Source organism: Schistocerca gregaria, chromosome 10 (genome assembly GCF_023897955.1).
Source record: "Schistocerca gregaria isolate iqSchGreg1 chromosome 10, iqSchGreg1.2, whole genome shotgun sequence".
NCBI classification, from domain to species: Eukaryota; Metazoa; Arthropoda; class Insecta; order Orthoptera; family Acrididae; genus Schistocerca; species Schistocerca gregaria.
Window position 1 is genome coordinate 41,183,394 of NC_064929.1, and position 13,815 is coordinate 41,197,208.

The following is a 13,815-nucleotide window of genomic DNA, read 5'->3' on the forward strand; positions in this document are numbered from 1 at the left end:
CATTACTCCCATGGAGAAAAGTCCGAATGGTGTTTATTGTGTTTAATGCCGATGAAACTTCTATGTTTCATCAACACTCTGAAGGTATACAGTTTACAAAATACCTCCAGATGTGCTTCGGAAACTACTGCTAGTCTTCCAGTGAACGACCAAAGCGTAGACAGTTTGAGACATTACTCCCATGGAGAAAAGTCCGCATGGTGCTTATTGTGTTCAATGCCGATGCAATTTTTGTGCTTCATCAACACTGTGAAGGTCCACAGATTACAGAATCCATCCAGATAAGCTTCGGAAGCTACTACTACTCTTCCAGGGAACGATCAAAGCATAGACATTTTAAGACATAACTCCCAAGGAGAAAAGTCCGCATGGTGCTTATTGTGTTCAATGCCGATGCAATTTCTGTGTTTCATGAACACTCTGAAGGTCCACAGATTACAGAATGCATCCAGATGTGCTTCGGAAACTATTACTATTCTTCCAGGGAACGATCAAAGCGTAAACAGTTTAAGACGTTACTCTCATGGAGAAAAGTCCGCATGGTGCTTATTGTGTTCAATGCCGATGCAATTTTTATGCTTCATCAACACTCTGAAGGTCCACAGATTACAGAATGCATCCAGATGTGCTTTGGAAAGTACTACTAGTCATCCAGGGAACAATCAAAGAGTAGACCGATTAAGACATTACTCCCATGGGGAAAATTCCGCATGGTGCGTATTGTGTTCATTGCCGATGCAATTTTTGTGTTTCATCAACACTCTGAACGTCCACAGATTACAGAATGCCTCCAGATGTGCTTCGGAAACTACTACTAGACTTCCAGAGGACGATCAAAGCCTAGACAGTTTAAGACATTACTCCCATGGAGAAAAGTCAGCATTGTGCTTATCGAATTCAATGCCGATGAAATTTTTGTGTTTCATCAACTCTCTGAAGGCCCTCAGATTTCAGAATGCCTCCAGATGTGCTTCGGAAACTACTACTAGACTTCCAGGGAACGATCAAAGTGTAGACAATTTAAGACATTACTCCTATGGAGAAAATTCCGCATGGTGCTTATTGTGTTAAAATGAAGATGCAATTTTTGTGTTTCATCAACACTCTGAAATTCCACAGATTACAGAATGAGTTCAGATGTGCTTCGGAAACTACTACTAGTCTTCCAGGGAACGATCAAATCGTAGACAGTTTCAGACATTACTCCCATGGAGAAAAGTCCGCATGGTGCTTATTGTGTTTAATGACGATGCAATTTTTGTGTTTCATCAACACTCTGAAGGTCCACAGATTACAGAAAGCGTCCAGATGTGCTTCGGAAACTACTACTAGCCTTCCAGTGTACGATCAAAGCGTAGACAGTTTAAGAAATTACTCCCATGGAGAAAAGTCCGCATGGTGCTTATTGTGTTCAATGCCGATTCAATATCTGTGTTTCATCAATACTCTGAAGGTTCACAGAATATAGAATGCATCAAAATGTGCTTCGGAAACTACTACTGGTCTTCCAGGGAACGATCAAAGCGTAGACAGTTTAAGACAATTCTCTCATGGAGAAAAGTCCGCATGGTGCTTATTGTGTTCAATGCCGATGCAATTTCTGTGATTCATCAACACTCTGAAGGGCCACAGATTACAGAATGCATCCAGATGTGCTTTGTAAACTACTACTGGTCTTCCAGGGAACGATCAAAGCGTAGGCAGTTTAAGACATTACTTCCATGGAGAAAAGTCCGCATGGTGCTTATTGTGTTCAATGCCGTCGCAATTTTTGTGTTTCATCGACACTCTGAAGGTAAACAGACTACAGAATGCATCCAGATGTGCTTCGGAAACTACAACTTGTCTTCCTGGGAACGATCAAAGCTTAGACAGTTTACGACATTACTCGGAAGGAGAAAAGTCCGCATGGTGCTTACTTTGTTCAATGCCGATGCAATTTTTGTGTTTCATCAACACTCTGAAGGTCCACAGAGTGCAGAATGCTTCCAGATGTGCTTCGGAAACTACTACTAGTTATCTTAGTGTACGATCAAAGCGTAGACAATTTAAGACATAACTCCCATGGAGAGAAGTCCGCATGGTGCTTATTGTGTTCAATGACGATGCAATTTTTGGGTTTCATCAACACTCTGAAAGTCCACAGATTACTGAATGCATACGGATGTGCTTCGGAAACTACTTCTAGTCTTGCAGGGAACGATCAAAGCGTAGACATTTTAAGACATTACTCCCATGGAGAAAAGTCAGCATGATGCTTATTTTGTTCAATGCCGATGCAATTTTTGTGTTTCATCAACACTCTGAAAGTCCACAGATTACTGAATGCATCCAGATGTGCTTCGGAAACTACTACTAGTCTTCCAGGGAACGATCAAAGCGTAGACTGTTTAAGACATTAATCCCAAGGGGAAAAGTCCGCATGGTGCTTATTGTGTTTAATGCCGATGCAATTTTTGTGTTTCATCAACACTCGGAACGTCCACAGATTACAGAATGCCTCCAGATGTGCTTCGGAAACTACTACTAGACTTCCAGAGGTCGATCAAAGCCTAGACAGTTTAAGACATTACTCCCATGGAGAAAAGTCAGCATTGTGCTTTTCGTGTTCAATGCCGATGAAATTTTTGAGTTTCATCAACACTCTGAAGGTCCACAGATTTCAGAATGCCTCCAGATGTGCTTCGGAAACTACTACTAGTCTCCTAAGGAACGATCAAAGCGTAGACAATTTAAGACATTACTCCTATGGAAAAGAGTCGGCATGGTGCTTATTGTGTTCAATGCCCATGCAATTTTTGTGTTTCATCAACACTCTGAAGGTCCACAGATTACAGAATGCATCCAAATGTGCTTCGGAAACTACCACTTGTCTTCCAGGGAACGATCAAAGCTTAGACAGTTTAAGACATTACTCCGAAGGAGAAAAGTCCGCATGGAGCTTATTTTGTTCAATGCCGATGCAATTTTTGTGTTTCATCAACACTCTGAAGGTCCACAGAGTGCAGAATGCTTCCAGATGTGCTTCGGAAACAACTACTAGTCTCCTAAGGAACGATCAAAGCGTAGACAATTTAAGACATTACTCCTATGGAGAAAAGTCGGCATGGTGCTTATCGTGTTCAATGCCGATGCAATTTTTGTGTTTCATCAACACTCTGGAGGTCCACAGATTACAGAATGCCTCCAGATGTGCTTCGGAAACTACTACTAGTCTTCCAGTATACGATTAAAGCGTAGACAATTTAAGACATTACTCCCATGGAGAAGAATCCACATGGTGCTTATTGTGTTCAATGCCGATGCAATTTTTTTGTTCCATTAACACTCTGAAGGTCCTCAGTTTACAGAATGCATCCATATGTGCTTTGGAAACTACTACTAGTCTTCCAGGGAACGGTCAAAGCGTAGACAGTTTAAGACATTACTCCCATGGAGAAAAGTCCGAACTGTGCTTATTGAGTTCAATGCCGATGCAATTTTTGTGTTTCATCAACACTCTGAAGGTAAACAGATTACAGAATGCATCCAGATGTGCTTTGGAAACTACTACTAGTCATCCAGGGAACGATCAAAGCGTAGACCGTTTAAGACATTACTCCCATGGAGAAAAGTCCGAATGGTGTATATTGTGTTTAATGCCGATGAAACTTCTATGTTTCATCAACACTCTGAAGGTATACAGTTTACAAAATACCTCCAGATGTGCTTCGGAAACTACTGCTAGTCTTCCAGTGAACGACCAAAGCGTAGACAGTTTGAGACATTACTCCCATGGAGAAAAGTCCGCATGGTGCTTATTGTGTTCAATGCCGATGCAATTTTTGTGCTTCATCAACACTGTGAAGGTCCACAGATTACAGAATCCATCCAGATAAGCTTCGGAAGCTACTACTACTCTTCCAGGGAACGATCAAAGCGTAGACATTTTAAGACATAACTCCCAATGAGAAAAGTCCGCATGGTGCTTATTGTGTTCAATGCCGTTGCAATTTCTGTGTTTCATGAACACTCTGAAGGTCCACAGATTACAGAATGCATCCAGATGTGCTTCGGAAACTATTACTATTCTTCCAGGGAACGATAAAAGCGTAGACAGTTTAAGACGTTACTCTCATGGAGAAAAGTCCGCATGGTGCTTATTGTGTTCAATGCCGATGCAATTTTTATGCTTCATCAACACTCTGAAGGTCCACAGATTACAGAATGCATCCAGATGTGCTTTGGAAACTACTACTAGTCATCCAGGGAACAATCAAAGAGTAGACCGATTAAGACATTACTCCCATGGAGAAAATTCCGCATGGTGCGTATTGTGTTCATTGCCGATGCAATTTTTGTGTTTCATCAACACTCTGAACGTCCACAGATTACAGAATGCCTCCAGATGTGCTTCGGAAACTACTACTAGACTTCCAGAGGACGATCAAAGCCTAGACAGTTTAAGACATTACTCCCATGGAGAAAAGTCAGCATTGTGCTTATCGAATTCAATGCCGATGAAATTTTTGTGTTTCATCAACTCTCTGAAGGCCCTCAGATTTCACAATGCCTCCAGATGTGATTCGGAAACTACTACTAGACTTCCAGGGAACGATCAAAGTGTAGACAATTTAAGACATTACTCCTATGGAGAAAATTCTGCATGGTGCTTATTGTGTTAAAATGAAGATGCAATTTTTGTGTTTCATCAACACTCTGAAATTCCACAGATTACAGAATGAGTTCAGATGTGCTTCGGAAACTACTACTAGTCTTCCAGGGAACGGTCAAATCGTAGACAGTTTCAGACATTACTCCCATGGAGAAAAGTCCGCATGGTGCTTATTGTGTTTAATGACGATGCAATTTTTGTGTTTCATCAAAACTCTGAAGGTCCACAGATTACAGAAAGCGTCCAGATGTGCTTCGGAAACTACTACTAGCCTTCCAGTGTACGATCAAAGCGTAGACAGTTTAAGAAATTACTTCCATGGAGAAAAGTCCGCATGGTGCTTATTGTGTTCAATGCCGATTCAATATCTGTGTTTCATCAATACTCTGAAGGTTCACAGAATATAGAATGCATCAAAATGTGCTTCGGAAACTACTACTGGTCTTCCAGGGAACGATCAAAGCGTAGGCAGTTTAAGACATTACTCCCATGGAGAAAAGTCCGCATGGTGCTTATTGAGTTCAATGCCGTCGCAATTTTTGTGTTTCATCAACACTCTGAAGGTAAACAGACTACAGAATGCATCCAGATGTGCTTCGGAAACTACCACATGTCTTCCTGGGAACGATCAAAGCTTAGACAGTTTACGACATTACTCCGAAGGAGAAAAGTCCGCATATTGCTTATTTTGTTCAATGCCGATGCAATTTTTGTGTTTCATCAACACTCTGAAGGTCCACAGAGTGCAGAATGCTTCCAGATGTGCTTCGGAAACTACTACTAGTTTTCTTAGTGTACCATCAAAGCGTAGACAATTTAAGACATAACTCCCATGGAGAAAAGTCCGCATGGTGCTTATTTTGTTCAATGCCGATGCAATTTTTGTGTTTCATCAACACTCTGAAGGTCCACAGATTACTGAATGCATCCAGATGTGCTTCGGAAACTACTACTAGTCTTCCAGGGAACGATCAAAGCGTAGACAGTTTAAGACATTATTCCCATGGAGAAAAGTCCGCATGGTGATTATTGTGTTCAATGCCGATGCAATTTTTGTGTTTCATAAACACTCGGAACGTCCACAGATTACAGAATGCCTCCAGATGTGCTTCGGAAACTACTACTAGACTTCCAGAGGTCGATCAAAGCCTAGACAGTTTAAGACATTACTCCCATGGAGAAAAGTCCGCATGTTGCTTATTGTGTTTAATGGCGATGCAATTTTTGTGTTTCGTCAACACTCTCACGGTCCACAGATTACAGAAAGCGTCCAGATGTGCTTCGAAAACTACTACTAGTCTTCCAGGGAACGATCAATGCGTAGACATTTTAAGACATTACTCCCATGGAGAAAGTCCACATGGTGCTTATTGTGTTCAATACCGATGCAATTATTGTGTTTCATCAACACTCTGAAGGTATACAGATTACAGGATGCATCCAGATGTGCTTCGGAAACTACTGCTAGTCTTCCAGTGAACAATCACAGCGTAGACAGTTTAAGACATTACTCTCACATAGAAAAGTCCGCATGGTGCGTATTGTGTTCAATGCCGATTCAATTTCTGTGTTTCATCAACACTCTGAATGTCCGCAGATTACAGAATGCCTCCAGGTCTGCTTCGGAAACTACTACTAGTCTTCCTGTGTACGATCAAATCGTAGACAGTTTAAGACATTACTCCGAAGGAGAAAAGTCCGCATGGTGCTTATTTTGTTCATTGCCGATGCAATTTTTGTGTTTCATCAACACTCTGAACGTCCACAGATTACAGAATGCCTCCAGATGTGCTTCGGAAACTACTACTAGACTTCCAGAGGACGATCAAAGCCTAGACATTTTAAGACATTACTCCCATGGAGAAAAGTCAGCATTGTGCTTATCGAATTCAATGCCGATGAAATTTTTGTGTTTCATCAACTCTCTGAAGGTCCTCAGATTTCAGAATGCCTCCAGATGTGCTTCGGAAACTACTACTAGACTTCCAGGGAACGTTTAAAGCGTAGAAAATTTAAGACATTACTCCTATGGAGAAAAGTCCGCATGGTGCTTATTGTGTTAAAATGAAGATGCAATTTTTGTGTTTCACCAACACTCTGAAATTCCACAGATTACAGAATGAGTTCAGATGTGCTTCGGAAACTACTACTAGTCATCCAGGGAACGATCAAATCGTAGACAGTTTCAGACATTACTCCCATGGAGAAAAGTCCGCATGGTGCTTATTGTGTTTATTGACGATGCAATTTTTGTGTTTCATCAACACTCTGAAATTATACAGATTACAGGATGCATCCAGATGTGCTTCGGAAACTACTGCTAGTCTTCCAGTGAACGATCACAGCGTAGACAGTTTAAGACATTACTCTCAGAGAGAAAAGTCCGCATGGTGCGTATTGTGTTCAATGCCGAATCAATTTCTGTGTTTCATCAACACTCTGAATGTCCGCAGATTACAGAATGCCTCCAGGTCTGCTTCGGAAACTACTACTAGTTTTCCAGTGTACGATCAAAGCGTAGACAGTTTAAGACATTACTCCCATGGAGAAGAATCCGCATGGTGCTTATTGTGTTCAATGCCGATGCAATTTTTTTGTTCCATCAACACTCTGAAGGTCCTCAGATTACAGAATGCATCCAGATGTGCTTCGGAAACTACTACTAGTATTCCAGGGAACGATCAAAGCGTAGACAGTTTAAGACATTACTCCCATGGAGAAAAGTCCGCATGGTGCTTATTGTGTTCAATGCCGATGCAATTTTTGTGTTTCATCAACACTCTGAAATTATACAGGTTACAGGATGCATCCAGATGTGCTTCGGAAACTACTGCTAGTCTTCCAGTGAACGATCACAGCGTAGACAGTTTAACACATTACTCCCATGGAGAAAAGTCCGCATAGTGCTTATTGTGTTCAATGCCGATGCAATTTCTGTGATTCATCGACGCACTGAAGGTCCACAGATTTCAGAATGCATCCAGATGTGCTTCGGAAACAACTACTAGTCTTCCAGGGAACGATCAAATCGTAGCCAGTTTATGACATTACTTCCATGGAGAAAAGTCCGCATGGTGCTTTTTGTGTTAATGCCGATGCAATTTTTGTGTTTCATCAAAACTCTGAAGGTCCACAGATTACAGAATGCATCCAGATGTGCTTCGGAAACTACTACTAGTATTCCAGGGAACGATCAAAGCGTAGACAGTTTAAGACATTACTCCCATGGAGAAAAGTCCGCATGGTGCTTATTGTGTTCAATGCCGATGCAATTTTTGTGTTTCATCAACACTCTGAAATTATACAGGTTACAGGATGCATCCAGATGTGCTTCGGAAACTACTGCTAGTCTTCCAGTGAACGATCACAGCGTAGACAGTTTAAGACATTACTCTCAGAGAGAAAAGTCCGCATGGTGCGTATTGTGTTCAATGCCGAATCAATTTCTGTGTTTCATCAACACTCTGAATGTCCGCAGATTACAGAATGCCTCCAAATGTGCTTCGGAAACTACAACTAGCCTTCCAGTGTACGATCAAAGCGTAGACGGTTTAAGACATTTCTCTCATGGAGATACGTCCGCATGGTGATTATTGTGTTCAATGCAGATTCAATTTCTGCGTTTCATCAACACTCTGAAGGTCCACAGATTACAGAATGCCTCCAGACGTGCTTCGGAAACTACCACTAGTCTTCCAGTGAACGATCAAAGCGTAGACAATTTAAGACATTACTCCCAAGGAGAAAAGTCCGCATGGTGCTTATTGTGTTCAATGCCGTGCAATTTTTTTGTTCCATCAACACTCTGAAGGTCCTCAGATTACACAATGCATCCAGATGTGCATTGGAAACTACTACTAGTCTTCCAGGGAACGATCAAAGCGTAGACAGTTTAAGACATTACTCCCATGGAGAAAAGTCCGCATGGTGCTTATTGTGACCAATGCCGTTTCAATTTCTGTGTTTCATCAACACTCTGAAGGTTCACAGATTATAGAATGCATCCAGATGTGCTTCGGAAACTACTACTAGTCTTCCAGTGAACGATCAAAGCGTAGACAGTTTAAGACATTACTCCTATAGAGAAAAGTCCGCATGGTGCTTATTGTGTTCAATGCCTCCGCAATTTTTGTATTTCATCAACACTCTGAAGGTAAGCAGATTACAGAATGCATCCAGATGTGCTTCGGAAACTACTACTAGTCTTCCAGGGAACGATCAAAGCTTAGACAATTTAAGACATCACTCCCATGGAGTAATGTCCGCATGGTGCTTATTTTGTTCAATTCCGATGCAATTTTTGTGTTTCATCAGCACTCTGAAGGTCCACAGATTACAGAATGCCTGCAGATGTGCTTCGGAAACTACTACTAGTCTTCCAGGGAACGATCAAAGCGTAGACAGTTTAAGACATTGCTCCCATTTAGAAAAGTCGCATGGTGCTTATTTTGTTCAATGCCGATGCAATTTTTGTGTTTCATCAACACTCTGAAGGTTCACAGAATATAGAATGCATCAAAATGTGCTTCGGAAACTACTACTGGTCTTCCAGGGAACGATCAAAGCGTAGACAGTTTAAGACATTGCTCCCATTTAGAAAAGTCCGCATGGTGCTTATTGTGTTCAATGCCGACGCAATTTTTGTGTTTCATCAACGCTCTAAAGTTTCAGAGATTACAGAATGCCTGCAGATGTGCTTTGGAAACTACTACTAGTCTTCCAGTGTACGATCAAAGAGTAGACAGTTTAAGACATTAATCCCATGGAGAAAAGTCCTCATGGTGCTTATTTTGTTCAATGCCGATGCAATTTTTGTGTTTTATCAACACTCTGAAGGTCCCCAGATTTCAGAAAGCATCCAGATATGCTTCGGAAACTACTACTATTCTTACAGGGAACGATCAAAGCGTAGACAGTTTAAGACATTGCTCCCATTTAGAAAAGTCAGCATGGTGCTTATTGTGTTCAATGCCGATGCAATTTTTGTGTTTCATCATCACTCTGAAGGTCCACAGAGTGCAGAATGCCTCCAGATGTGCTTCAGAAACTACTACTAGTCATCCAATGTACGATCAAAGCGTAGACAATTTAAGACATTACTCCCATTGAGAAAAGTCCGCATGGTGGTTATTGTGTTCAATGACGATGCAATTTTTGTGTTTCATCAACACTCTGAAAGTCCACAGATAACTGAATGCATACGGATGTGCTTCGGAAACTACTTCTAGTCTTGCAGGGAACGATCAAAGCGTAGACATTTTAAGACATTACTCCTATAGAGAAAAGTCCGCATGGTGCTTATTGTGTTCAATGCCTCCGCAATTTTTGTATTTCATCAACACTCTAAAGGTCCACAGATTACTGAATGCATCCAGATGTGCTTTGTAAACTACTACTGGTCTTCCAGGGAACGATCAAGGCGTAGACAGTTTAAGACATTGCTCCCATTTAGAAAAGTCCGCATGGTGCTTATTGTGTTCAATGCCGATTCAATATCTGTGTTTCATCAACACTCTGAAGGTTCACAGAATATAGAATGCATCAAAATGTGATTCGGAAACTACTACTGGTCTTCCAGGGAACGTTCAAAGCGTAGACAGTTTAAGACAATTCTCTCATTTAGAAAAGTCCGCATGGTGCTTATTGTGTTCAATGCCGATGCAATTTCTGTGATTCATCAACACTCTGAAGGACCACAGATTACAGAATGCATCCAGATGTGCTTTGTAAACTACTACTGGTCTTCCAGGGAACGATCAAAGCGTTGACAGTTTAAGACATTACTCCCATGGAGAAAAGTCCGCATGGTGCTTATTGTGTTCAATGCCGACGCAATTTTTGTGTTTCATCAACACTCTGAAGGTAAACAGACTACAGAATGCATCCAGATGTGCTTCGGAAACTACCACTTGTCTTCCTGTGTACGATCAAATCGTAGACAGTTTAAGACATTACTCCGAAGGAGAAAAGTCCGCATGGTGCTTATTTTGTTCATTGCCGATGCAATTTTTGTGTTTCATCAACACTCTGAACGTCCACAGATTACAGAATGCCTCCAGATGTGCTTCGGAAACTACTACTAGACTTCCAGAGGACGATCAAAGCCTAGACATTTTAAGACATTACTCCCATGGAGAAAAGTCAGCATTGTGCTTATCGAATTCAATGCCGATGAAATTTTTGTGTTTCATCAACTCTCTGAAGGTCCTCAGATTTCAGAATGCCTCCAGATGTGCTTCGGAAACTACTACTAGACTTCCAGGGAACGTTTAAAGCGTAGAAAATTTAAGACATTACTCCTATGGAGAAAAGTCCGCATGGTGCTTATTGTGTTAAAATGAAGATGCAATTTTTGTGTTTCACCAACACTCTGAAATTCCACAGATTACAGAATGAGTTCAGATGTGCTTCGGAAACTACTACTAGTCATCCAGGGAACGATCAAATCGTAGACAGTTTCAGACATTACTCCCATGGAGAAAAGTCCGCATGGTGCTTATTGTGTTTATTGACGATGCAATTTTTGTGTTTCATCAACACTCTGAAATTATACAGATTACAGGATGCATCCAGATGTGCTTCGGAAACTACTGCTAGTCTTCCAGTGAACGATCACAGCGTAGACAGTTTAAGACATTACTCTCAGAGAGAAAAGTCCGCATGGTGCGTATTGTGTTCAATGCCGAATCAATTTCTGTGTTTCATCAACACTCTGAATGTCCGCAGATTACAGAATGCCTCCAGGTCTGCTTCGGAAACTACTACTAGTTTTCCAGTGTACGATCAAAGCGTAGACAGTTTAAGACATTACTCCCATGGAGAAGAATCCGCATGGTGCTTATTGTGTTCAATGCCGATGCAATTTTTTTGTTCCATCAACACTCTGAAGGTCCTCAGATTACAGAATGCATCCAGATGTGCTTCGGAAACTACTACTAGTATTCCAGGGAACGATCAAAGCGTAGACAGTTTAAGACATTACTCCCATGGAGAAAAGTCCGCATGGTGCTTATTGTGTTCAATGCCGATGCAATTTTTGTGTTTCATCAACACTCTGAAATTATACAGGTTACAGGATGCATCCAGATGTGCTTCGGAAACTACTGCTAGTCTTCCAGTGAACGATCACAGCGTAGACAGTTTAACACATTACTCCCATGGAGAAAAGTCCGCATAGTGCTTATTGTGTTCAATGCCGATGCAATTTCTGTGATTCATCGACGCACTGAAGGTCCACAGATTTCAGAATGCATCCAGATGTGCTTCGGAAACAACTACTAGTCTTCCAGGGAACGATCAAATCGTAGCCAGTTTATGACATTACTTCCATGGAGAAAAGTCCGCATGGTGCTTTTTGTGTTAATGCCGATGCAATTTTTGTGTTTCATCAAAACTCTGAAGGTCCACAGATTACAGAATGCATCCAGATGTGCTTCGGAAACTACTACTAGTATTCCAGGGAACGATCAAAGCGTAGACAGTTTAAGACATTACTCCCATGGAGAAAAGTCCGCATGGTGCTTATTGTGTTCAATGCCGATGCAATTTTTGTGTTTCATCAACACTCTGAAATTATACAGGTTACAGGATGCATCCAGATGTGCTTCGGAAACTACTGCTAGTCTTCCAGTGAACGATCACAGCGTAGACAGTTTAAGACATTACTCTCAGAGAGAAAAGTCCGCATGGTGCGTATTGTGTTCAATGCCGAATCAATATCTGTGTTTCATCAACACTCTGAATGTCCGCAGATTACAGAATGCCTCCAAATGTGCTTCGGAAACTACAACTAGCCTTCCAGTGTACGATCAAAGCGTAGACGGTTTAAGACATTTCTCTCATGGAGATACGTCCGCATGGTGATTATTGTGTTCAATGCAGATTCAATTTCTGCGTTTCATCAACACTCTGAAGGTCCACAGATTACAGAATGCCTCCAGACGTGCTTCGGAAACTACCACTAGTCTTCCAGTGAACGATCAAAGCGTAGACAATTTAAGACATTACTCCCAAGGAGAAAAGTCCGCATGGTGCTTATTGTGTTCAATGCCGTGCAATTTTTTTGTTCCATCAACACTCTGAAGGTCCTCAGATTACACAATGCATCCAGATGTGCATTGGAAACTACTACTAGTCTTCCAGGGAACGATCAAAGCGTAGACAGTTTAAGACATTACTCCCATGGAGAAAAGTCCGCATGGTGCTTATTGTGACCAATGCCGATTCAATTTCTGTGTTTCATCAACACTCTGAAGGTTCACAGATTATAGAATGCATCCAGATGTGCTTCGGAAACTACTACTAGTCTTCCAGTGAACGATCAAAGCGTAGACAGTTTAAGACATTACTCCTATAGAGAAAAGTCCGCATGGTGCTTATTGTGTTCAATGCCTCCGCAATTTTTGTATTTCATCAACACTCTGAAGGTAAGCAGATTACAGAATGCATCCAGATGTGCTTCGGAAACTACTACTAGTCTTCCAGGGAACGATCAAAGCTTAGACAATTTAAGACATCACTCCCATGGAGTAATGTCCGCATGGTGCTTATTTTGTTCAATTCCGATGCAATTTTTGTGTTTCATCAGCACTCTGAAGGTCCACAGATTACAGAATGCCTGCAGATGTGCTTCGGAAACTACTACTAGTCTTCCAGGGAACGATCAAAGCGTAGACAGTTTAAGACATTGCTCCCATTTAGAAAAGTCGCATGGTGCTTATTTTGTTCAATGCCGATGCAATTTTTGTGTTTCATCAACACTCTGAAGGTTCACAGAATATAGAATGCATCAAAATGTGCTTCGGAAACTACTACTGGTCTTCCAGGGAACGATCAAAGCGTAGACAGTTTAAGACATTGCTCCCATTTAGAAAAGTCCGCATGGTGCTTATTGTGTTCAATGCCGACGCAATTTTTGTGTTTCATCAACGCTCTAAAGTTTCAGAGATTACAGAATGCCTGCAGATGTGCTTTGGAAACTACTACTAGTCTTCCAGTGTACGATCAAAGAGTAGACAGTTTAAGACATTAATCCCATGGAGAAAAGTCCTCATGGTGCTTATTTTGTTCAATGCCGAAGCAATTTTTGTGTTTTATCAACACTCTGAAGGTCCCCAGATTTCAGAAAGCATCCAGATATGCTTCGGAAACTACTACTATTC